Here is an 11,419-nt window from a genome sequence, read left to right on the forward strand (position 1 = left end):
GGCGTGGGGTCGTGGGTGCAATTAATCCCACGATCCCCATGTCCCGTCCCCTCGGCTTCGCCGCTCGGGGGCTATAAATAGGGGCAACGCGGGAGTGGGGGAGCTCGCGCACTCCTCTCCCCGCCCCTCTTCCTCCTCTCTTCGCTGTTGCCTCTCTCCTGCCGCAACACTGCCGTGTTTTGCCACCGGCGAGCTCCTCCTCCCAGCGCAGCTCTGCCCGGATGCCATGGCGCGCGAAAGGGGAGGTGATTGGGACGGCTCGACGGTGATCGAGGATCACCTCACCTTCCTCTGGGCCACGCGCCGGATGCCCAACGCGGCCTTCGTCAAGGTGCGGGTGCCGCCGCGGGAAGAAATCTTTGCGGCGCCGCACGGGAACGAGCGGGTCGTCTTCCGCTCGCACTTCCTCCGCAGCTTCGGTCTTCCGGCGAGCAGGTTCCTCCGCTCCTTTATGGATTTCTGCCGTCTCCAGCCGCACCACCTGACGCCCAACACCGTGACGCTGCTGTCCGCCTTCGTCACGGCGTGCGAGGGCTACCTTGGCGTCCCCCCACCATCGACCTGTGGGGGGCCTGCATCTATGCCAAGCTGGGCACCTCCGCCAAGGATACGGCGGCCGAGTGCGGCGCCTTTGTCGCCATGCGCCGGTCATCGAAGAAGAACGCCTTTCCCGTCATCAAGCTGTCACAGTCGGTGAAACTGTGGAAGCAATCTTACTTCTACGTCAAGAATGTCGATCCGGCGGCCGACTTCCTCAACCTGCCGCCCTACGAGGCCGCCCCCCCCCCCCGTCGGGCCTCGGGCCAACTGGCACTACAAACTGAAGCCAGTGCCGGCCGAGACGGCGGCTGCCATCAACCGGCTCTGGGAGATGACGGAGGCGGAGGGCCTCGTGGCGGCCGACTTGCTGTTGGCCTTCGTCGAGCGCCGGGTTCTCCCACTCCAAGGCTGCCCTCATCTGATCTGTCGGATAAGCGGGCACCGCGACCACAGCCGGATGTGCACGAAGGAGATGCCGCCTGCCGAGGTGGCCTTGCTGGTGAACGAGGTCACCGACCTCAAGTTGTCGGAGGGCGCCTGGCAATTCGGCAAGCGACCCTACTCTCGTGACAACTCGCCGCCAGCCGTAAGTCTTCGAGCCTTTCCTTTTCTTCTTTAGCTCTTGTTATGTCTTGGTCTTGAGTGATTTTCTTCTAGAACGTAGATCTACATGTCTTCGACGACGGCCGCCCTCATGGGGTCGGCTAGTGACTGCCAGCCGGACCGGGAGGTGAGCGACGTGGACGACCCCGACCTAGGGGCAGCCGCCTTGGAGGACGACGTTGTAGGTGGTGGCGATGGAGCAGGCGGCTCCGAAGACGGGGGCGGCATGGAGACCTGGCCCGACGACGACGATGACGAGGACGAGCCGCGTCCTGCGCGGGGTGCCGCCAACACCGGCACGGGCCCCTCCACCAGGCCGGGCGCTCAAGGCGGCAAGCGCAAGCGGAAGCAGGACGCCGTCCTGTTCGGCAGCGCCCCGAAGAAGCCCAAGAATCCGACCGCCGCGACCAGGCGGAAAAGAGGCCGCGGTGAAGGCGACCAAGTTCCAGAAGCTGCCAAAGGCGCCACCCATGGTGTCAGCCTGAGTACCTTTTTCTGTCCATTCCTTTAGGTTCTTTCTTAGTGATTCGGCCTGAGATTCCTTTGCTTCATTTCCTGTCTCAGAGCCCCGCTCTCCCTCGACAAGTCAACCACCGCCACTATCATCAGGTCGGCGGAGACCTCCACCACCACCCGGCGAATCGACCTGGCCGCCGACCTCCGGGAGGTGCAGGAACGAAACGCACGGGAGGTGCACGAGGACGGGAAGCCGCTGATATGTCTCCGTCGTATCTATAATTTTTGATTGTTCCATGCCTATATTCTTCAACTTTCATATACTTTTGGCAACTTTTTATACTATTTTTGGGACTAAGATATTGATCCAGTGCCCTGTGCCAGTTCCTGTCTGTTGCATGTTTTATGTTTCACAGAAACCCAATATCAAACGGAATCCAAACTGGAAAAAACATATGGAGAATTATTTTGGAATATTTGGGATTTTCCGGAGGAAGAATCAACGCGAAACGGTGTCCGGGGTGGCCACGAGATAGGGGGGCGCGCTCTCCCCCCTGGGCGCGCCTTGGACTCTCGTGGGCCACCCATAAGGCAGTTGATGCTCTTCTTTTGCCGCAAGAAAGCTAATTTTACGAGAAAAATCTGGGCGAAAGATTCACCCCAATCGGAGTTACGGATCTCCAGATATAAAGGAAACGGTGAAGGGGCAGAATCAAAGAACGCAGAAACAGAGAGATATATCCAATTTCGGAGGGGCTCTCGCCCCTCCCACGCCATGGAAGCCAAGGACCAGAGGGGAAACTCTTCTCCCATCTAGGCAGGAGGTCAGGGAAGAAGAAGAAGAAGGGGGCCTCTCTCCCCCTTGCTTCCGGTGGCGCCGGAGCGCTGTCGGGGGCCATCATAATCACCGCGATCTTCACCAACACCGCCGTCATCTTCACCAACATATCCATCACCTTCCCCCTTCTATATCCAGCGGTCCACTCTCCCGCAACCCGCTGTACCCTCTACTTGAACATGGTGCTTTATGCTTCATATTATTATCCAATGATGTGTTGCCATCCTATGATGTCTGAGTAGATTTTCGCTGTCCTATCTTTAGTAGTTGCGGACGCTTGCTAGAGTTCCAATCATAAGTGCATATGATCCAAGAAGAGAAAGTATGTTAGCTTATGCCTCTACCACATAAAACTTGCTATCGGTCTAGTAACATAGTCAATTGCTCAGGGACAATTTCACAACTCCTACCATCACTTTTCCACACTCGCTATATTTACTTTATTGCATCTTTATCTATACAGCCCCTAGTTTATATTTACGTGTTACTTATTATCTTGCAAACCTATCCTATCACACCTATAAAGTACTTCTAGTTTTATACTTGTTCTAGGTAAAGCGAACGTCAAGCGTGTGTAGAGTCGTATTAGTGCTCGATAGGACTTGAGAGAGTATTTGTTCTACCTTTAGCTCCTCGTTGGGTTCGACACTCTTACTTATCGAAAGAGGCTACAACTATCCCTATACTTGCGGGTTATCAGCTGCCCGCCTAGAGAAGGCGGAGGCTGATAAGGCGGCAGCGTCTGCGCTACTGAAGCTGGCGGAGGCGGAAGCTGCAACCGCAGAGAAGGAGCGGCTGGTGGAGGCTAGGCGCCGTCAGGAGCCGCTGGTCGTCACTCCCTTGAGCTCCGCGCCACCTCCACCAGAATTCGTGGCGTCGATCGAGGAAGTCGGTGCCGAGCACCCGGTCATGGAGCGGGAAGGCGACGGCGTCGTCATTCCGGATGTTATCGTGCCTCCACCACCACCGACTACCGAAGTGAGGGACGGGCAGCCGGACGCCCCGCCGGCGCCACCAGCCGGGAACGAGGTGGCGATGGGCCCAACTCCTCAGGCCCGTACGCCCGTGCGCCGCCGTCTTGCCAGGGCGGCCTCAGTACCGCAAACACTGGAGGCCTTAGCCGCGAGCTCGTCCACTCCCGACACCGAAGCGACCAGTGCTGTGCCCTCCGGCTGGATGCGTGGAGGCGGAACGGGGGCGTTGAACCAGGCGGCCCTCAACGTCCAGGCCAAGCTCCGGGCCGAAGCCGAAGCCCTCAAGCAGTGCAACGAGGCGTTCCTGAGCTCGCGTGCGGCCATCCGGGTATGCTTCTAACCTCTTCATTTTGTTCTTCTTATTCCTTGGTGGGGGCGCGTTGGCGCACCCACTGGGTGTAGTCCCCAGATTCCGGGCCGGCTGCTGAGCAGGCGGTCCGGAATCTTAACTTTGTAGGCGCCGCGTGTTAACTCCTTCTGGCATCTGTTGTCACAGGATTACCATAATCTTCGTGCGGCCACCTTCAACTCCGGAGTCCGGGAGCTGGAGAGGCAGACCGCCCACTTGTCGGAGAGCCGGAGTAAGTTTGGCTTTCCTTTCCTGCGAGGGCGCACTGGCGCACCCGCGGGCTGTAGTCCCCGAGATTCGGGCCGACTGCTAAGCAGTCGGGCCGGATCTCCCCGGCAAATGTACTTCTTTATTTGATTGCTGGTAGCTTCTGACGTCCAAGGGGGCGCGCTGGCGCACCCGCGGGCTGTAGTCCCCGAGATCCGGGCCGACTGCTGAGCAGTCGGGCTGGATCTCCCTAATGACCGCATTCCTTTCTTGTCCAATTTTTGACATCTTTTTCCTTTCTTCTCTCTTGGCAGAGGCCAATGCCACCTTGCAGCAGCAGCTAGGCGAGGCCAACACCGTGTTGCGCGTCAAGGAGGCAGAGTGCATCAAGTTGGCCGAGAAGCGGGACCGACTGGTCACGCAACTAGTGGAGCAGACGGAGCGTCTCCAGACGGCTCAGCGGGAGGCAAATACGAAGGAGACCGACCTCCTTGCTGAGTTTGAGGTCGTGCGCTCCGTCTGGGCCGACAAGGAGGCTCAGCTAACTGCCGGCTTTGGCAGTATTGAGGACATGGTTGACGGTACGCTTCCTTTCTTTCCTTTCTTTGAGCTGCCGGCCTCCACCTGGGGCGACCATCTGTTTAAATTCTGTCTTCTTTATTCTTTCGCCCAAGCAGACTTCTTCCCAGTCCACTCCGTTGCCGCCAACCAGGCTATCGAGGATTCTCGCGAGGGGCGGAGGGCGGAGGGCACGCAGATTGCCGCCAATGCCCCCCAGAATCTTAACGAGCAGCTTCTCAGCATCCAGGCCTGCCTTCGGCCGGCCCACTAGATGTTGTGCCGAGTTCAACGTGTCGGAGCCCAGGCGATCTCCGCCCTCTGGCCAGGCGTGCCAGCTCCGCGCACACCCAGTCGGACTGCCGACTGGCTGGAGGTGGCGGATAGCAGCTTGGAGGCCTGGAAGGGCTCTTTAGCTCGGGCCGGAGCGCGCCGAGCTTTGGAGTTTGTCAGGGCGTGGTACCCTGGGCTAGATCTAGCCCAGCTGACCACGTTCCGGCAGGAGGCGCTGGAGGAGTGATACGTCTCCAATGTATCTATAATTTATGAAGCATTCATGCTATATTACTATCTGTTTTGAATGATTATGGGCTTTATTATACACTTTTATATTACTTTTGGGATTAACCTATTAACCGGAGGCCCAACCCATATTGCTGTTTTATTGCCTGTTTCAGTATTTCGAAGAAAAGGAATATCAAACAGAGTCCAAACAGAATGAAACCTTCGGCATCATGATTTTTTGGAAGATTATCATCCTGGAGGCTTGGAGAGGAAGTCAGAAGATCCTCGAGGAGCCCACGGGATAGGAGGGCCCCCCTATAGGGTGCCCCCTTGTCTCGTGGACCCCTCGATCACCCCCCGACCGACTTCTTTCGCCTATATAGTCCCACGTACCCTAAAAACATCCACAGAGAAGATATATCAGGAGTTCCGCCGCCGCAAGCCTCTGTAGACACCAAAAACCTCTCGGGAGCCCTTCCTGGCACCCTGCCGGAGGGGGGATCCATCACCAGTGGCCATCTTCATCATCTCGGCACTCTCCATGACGAGGAGGGAGTAGTTCACCCTCGGGGCTGAGGGTATGTACCAGTAGCTATGTGTTTGATCTCTCTCTCTCGTGTTCCCTCTATGGCACGATCTTGATGCATCCCGAGCTTTGCTATTGTAGTTGGATCTTATGATGTTTCTCCCCCTCTACTCTCTTATGATGAATTGAGTTTTCCCCTTTGAAGTTATCTTATCGGATTGAGTCTTTTATGATAACACTTGATGTATGTCTTGCCATGCTTATCTGTAGTGACAATGGGATATCATGTGCCTCTTGATGTATGTTTTGGTGACCAACTTGCGGGTTCCGCCCATGAACCTATGCATAGGGGTTGGCACACGTTCTTGACTCTCCGGTAGAAACTTTGGGGCACTCTTTGAAGTACTTTGTGTTGGTTGAATAGATGAATCTGAGATTGTGTGATGCATATCGTATAATCATGCCCACAGATACTTGAGGTGACAATGGAGTATCTAGGTGACATTAGGGTTTTGGTTGATTTGTGTCTTAAGGTGTTATTCTAGTACAAACTCTTGAATAGATTGATCCGAAAGAATAACTTTGAGGTGGTTTTGTACCCTACCATAATCTCTTCGTTTGTTCTCCGCTATTAGTGTCTTTGGAGTGACTCTTTGTTGCATGTTGAGGGATTGTTATATGATCTATCTATGTTATTATTGTTGAGAGAACTTGCACTAATGAAAGTATGAACCCTAGGCCTTGTTTCCTATCATTGCAATACCGTTTACGCTCACTTTTATCATTAGTTACCTTGCTGTTTTTATTATTTCAGATTACAGAAACCTTTATCTACTATCTATTTTGCACTTGTATCACCATCTCTTCGCCGAACTAGTGCACCCATACAATTTACCATTGTATTGGGTGTGTTGGGGACACAAGAGACTCTTTGTTATTTGGTTGCAGGGTTGTTTGAGAGAGACCATCTTCATCCTACGCCTCCTACGGATTGATAAACCTTAGGTCATCCACTTGAGGGAAATTTGCTACTATCCTACAAACCTGTGCACTTGGAGGCCCAACAACTTCTACAAGAAGAAGGTTGTGTAGTAGACATCAAGCTCTTTTCTGGCGCCGTTGCTGGGGAGGTTAGCGCTTGAAGGTATATCTTTAGATCTTGCAATCGAATCTTTTTGTTTCTTGTTTTATCACTAGTTTAGTTTATAAAAGAAAACTACAAAAAATGGAGTTAAGTTTGTCTCATACGCTTCGTCTTTTTAATATCTTTCGTGAGAATGATGGAAAGGAAAATTGTGCTCAAGTGCTAGAAGAAGAATGCATTAAAATGCTTGGTACTAAATCTTTGAATGATGAGCATGATTGCAATGTTGTTAGTATAAACTCCTTGAATATCCATAGTACTAATGATGATTGCTCTAGTCATGATAAAAATATATCTTATGAGCATGTTAACTTTTGTGGAGTGCATGTTTGCATGAACACACCAAATAGAGAAGATATATATTGCAAGAAGCATAAGTATTTAGAAACTAAGATGCTGCAAGAAAGGCTAGATAAGAGTGCGGAGAATTTAAGATATCTTTCCCGTTGTGAATTTTGCAAAAAACAAGATCATTTACATCTCCAATGCAAATTGTTTCATGATCGGATCGTGTCCAAAAATTGTGATGATTTGATCTCCCCTTCTCATTACAATGAACTTAGATTGCATTGAAAAGATTTATATGTTTTGTGCGGAGAATTGCATTGAAAATCCTTATATTGCCAATTACATAAAGAAAAGAAAGCAAATAGAAGATGATGAGAATACTAATGAAAGGGAAGAGACTTCCCAATATCCTCCTATTATTTCTCATGATGAATCAGGTAACGAGGAGGAGCTTTCTATTCAACCAATCTCATCAATAAGGAGCTCAAAGAGGAAGGTTGAACCTACACATAATGTGAAGAATAAAAAGAAAAGAAGGAGCAACAAAGGTAGAAAGGTATCCCTCCCGAATGATGTTGCTCCTACTACTCATTGTGATGATGATAATTGCTTTACTATTGGTGCTATCCATATTTTTAATGATAGTGATTATGCTTATGATATGAAAGAGCCCAAGCTTGGGGAAGCTATGTTTGATGAGGATGGAATATTTGAGAATATATTTGCTGAAATTGATGTTTGTCCCAAGCTTGGGGATGCTATGTTTAATGAAGATGATATTTCTAGCATCCCAAGTTTTGATATGCAAAGTTGTTATGATGATAGCATGCCTCCTACCTATGATGATTATATTGATGAAAGTGGGTTTGGAAGAGTGTCAACTTTAGGAAGTAGTGATCCCACTATTTTGGAGGATGTTGAATCTTATTGTTATGAATATGAAAGTGGATTTGGAAGAGTGTCAACTTTATTTAGTGATTCCACTATCTTGGGAGAGGTTTCAATCGATTATGATGAGAACGAAGTTGCTACTTATGATGATTATTGTGATAAAACTTATGCTATAAAAAGTAGTGATGATTATATTTACAAAACTTGTCATGATTATGATTACCCTTTTTCTGAACATTACTCTTTTAATGTGGAAACAATTTTTACTGTTCAAGTCTCTTATGATACTCCCACTATTCCGAATGAGAAGAATTTTGCTTATGCGGAGAGTAATAAAATTTCTATGCTAGTAGATCATGAAAAGAATGCTTTAGGTGCTGGTCATATTGTTGAATTCGTTCATGATGCTACTGAAAAGTATTATGAGGGAGGAACATATGCTTGTAGGAGTTGCAATAATGTCAAGTTTCCTCTCTATGTGCTTAAAAATTTGAAGTTATGCTTGTTTTACCTTCCTATGCTAGTTGATTATTGTTCCCATAAGTTGTTTGCTCACAAAATCCCTATGCATAGGAAGTGAGTTAGACTTAAATGTGCTAGTCATATTCTTCATGATGCTCTCTTTTTGTTTCAATTCTTATCTTTTGTGTGAGCATCATTGTCATCATCATGCCTAGCTAAAAAGGCATTAAAGAAAAGCTCTTGTTGGGAGACAACCCAATATTTCTCCTTACTGTTTTTGTGTGTCCACATGATTATGCTACTGTAGTAATCATGTTTTATAGCTTTTGTTTCAATAAAGTGCCAAGTAGAACCTTTGGGAAGACTTGGGTGAAGTTTATGTGATCTTGCTGTAGAAAACAGAAACTTTAGTGCTCACGAGATTAGCTGCCATTTTTTATTGGAGAGTGATTTTAGGATGATTATTTTTGAAGATGATTAATAGACAAATTACTCAGGTCCATCAATTTATTTTAGAATTATTTAAGTTCCATAAGTATACGTTTGATACATATTACTACAGACTGTTCTATTTTTGGTAGATTCTGTTTTCATTGTGTTGTTTGCTTATTTTGATGAATCTATGAGTAGTATCGTAGGGTATGAACCATAGATAAGTTGGAATACAGTAGATATTACACAATTATGAATTTAGAATGAGTTCATTACAGTACCTAAGTGGTGGTTTTATTTTCTTATACTAACGGAGCTTACGAGTTTTGTTTTGAGTTTTGTGTGGCTGAAGTTTTCAAGTTTTGGGTAAAAGATTCGATGGACTAAGGAATAAGGAGTGGCAAGAGCCTAAGCTTGGGGATGTCCAACGCACCCCAAGGTAATATTCAAGGACAATCAAGCAACTAAGCTTGGGGATGCCCCGGAAAGCATCCCCTCTTTCGTCTTCGTTCATCGGTAACTTTACTTAGAGCTATATTTTTATTCACCACATGATATTTGTTTTGCTTGGAGCGTCATTTTCTTTTCTTAGTATTTTCTTGCTGTTAGTTAGAATAATTTTCTGCATCTTTAGTTTCAATAAAAAAGTCAAGGATAGCCTTTGCCATGCTTATTTTGCTAGTATACATGTTGCTGTTTGAAATCAGAAAGTTTACTGCTGTTGCAAAAATTCCCTAGAAAATTCAGAGAATGGTATAATGTTGAGTCTTTTTGCTTATTAAGATCTGATAAATTTATTACAGTGGGAATTTTAGTTCATAATTTTTGGAGTCAGGGAAGTATTGTTACTCTTGCATTCTTTACAGACTGTACTGTTTTGACAGATTGCTGTTATGGTTGCATTGTTTGCATATGTTTGCTTGTTTAATGATTCTATTTGAGGATAGGAGTATTAAATATGCAGAGACATTTAGTATTCAATGTTGAATAATAATGTTAGTGATTTGTTACAGTAGAAGATGATATGGTTTTGCATTGGTTTATACTAACCTATCTCACGAGTTCTTGTTGAGTTTTGTTGTGAATGAAGCTTTTGATAAAAAGAGAAACCATGATATGAGAGGAACTAAGGAGACATGCTCAAGCTTGGGGATGCCCAAGGCATCCCAAGATAATATTTCAATAAGTCTCAAGCATCCAAGCTTGGGGATGCCCCGGTAGGCATCCCACCTTTCTTCTTCAACAATTATCGGTTAGTATCGGTTGAACCTAAGGTTTTTGCTTCTTCACATGAGTTGTGGTATCCTTGCAATGTCATTTTGTTTTGCTTTGCTTGCTGTATGAATAAAATAGCAAGAGCTGAAATTCTTAAATGAGAGAGAGTCTTCACATAGTTGAATAATTATTTAACTACTCATTGATCTTCACTTATATCTTGTTGGATTAGTTTGTCATTTACTCGTGTGCTTCACATATATCCTATGAGTAAATGGTTGAATGAGTTGAATGTCATAAATCTGAAATTATATATCTCTCATTTGCTTATCCCATGGGGAGTAATGACTTCACATCTAAGAAATAGAGGTTGTAAATTTATTGACGGTTAGCAAGCATTGTATTAGTCATTTGAACAATTCATGAAAGAATATTTAAGGGAGAGAGATTTCACATATAAATATATTATCATAGACACCTTTTATAATTGTGAGCACTCATTAAGTATGACATGCTAAAGAGTTGATGTTGGACAAGGAAGACAACGTAATGGGTTATGTTTTCTCACATCTCAGTTAAAGTATATTGTCATGGATCATTCAAACATGTTGAGCTTGCCTTTCTCCCCTTGCTAGCCTAAATATCTGTACTAAGCTGGAATACTGCTTGTGCATCCAATATCCTTAAATCCAGTTTTGCCATGAGTGTCCACCATACCTACCTATATGCGGTATTTACCTGCTGTTCCAAGTAAATTTGCATGTGCCAAACTCTAAACCTTCAAATTATAATCTGTTTTGTATGCCCGAATTGCTCATGTAGCAACTAGGGGTTGTTAGTGTCTTCCATGCTAGGTGGGTTATTCTCAAGAGGAGTGGACTCCGGTCCTCATTCACGAGAAAGTGGCGGTAACTGGGATGCCCAGTCCCATGATCAAAAAGATCAAAATCAAATCAAAATAATTAAACAAAACTCCCCCAGGATTGTTGTTAGTTGGAGGCACTCATTGTTTCGAGCAAGCCATGGATTGATGCTTGTTGGTGGTTGGGGGAGTATAAACTTTTACCATTCTGCGTGGGAACCGCCTATAATGTATGTAGTATGGAAGATATTGGGAACTCTTGGTTGTTATATTGACAATGAGATCATACCTCTCAACATTATTTATCTCTATTTTAAAATCGAGCTCTGGCACCTCTGCAAATCCCTGCTTCCCTCTGCGAAGGGCCTATCTTTTACTTTATGCAAGAGTCAAGGATATCTTCACCTTTCCCTTTTTCATTTTATCCTTTGGCAAGCACTTCATGGTGGGGTGATCCTGATTTATATATATATATATATATATATATATATATATATATATATATATATATATCCAATTGGATGTACGTTAGCATGAACTATTATTGTTGACATCACCCAAAGGTGAATA

Source organism: Triticum dicoccoides, chromosome 3B (genome assembly GCF_002162155.2).
Source record: "Triticum dicoccoides isolate Atlit2015 ecotype Zavitan chromosome 3B, WEW_v2.0, whole genome shotgun sequence".
NCBI classification, from domain to species: Eukaryota; Viridiplantae; Streptophyta; class Magnoliopsida; order Poales; family Poaceae; genus Triticum; species Triticum dicoccoides.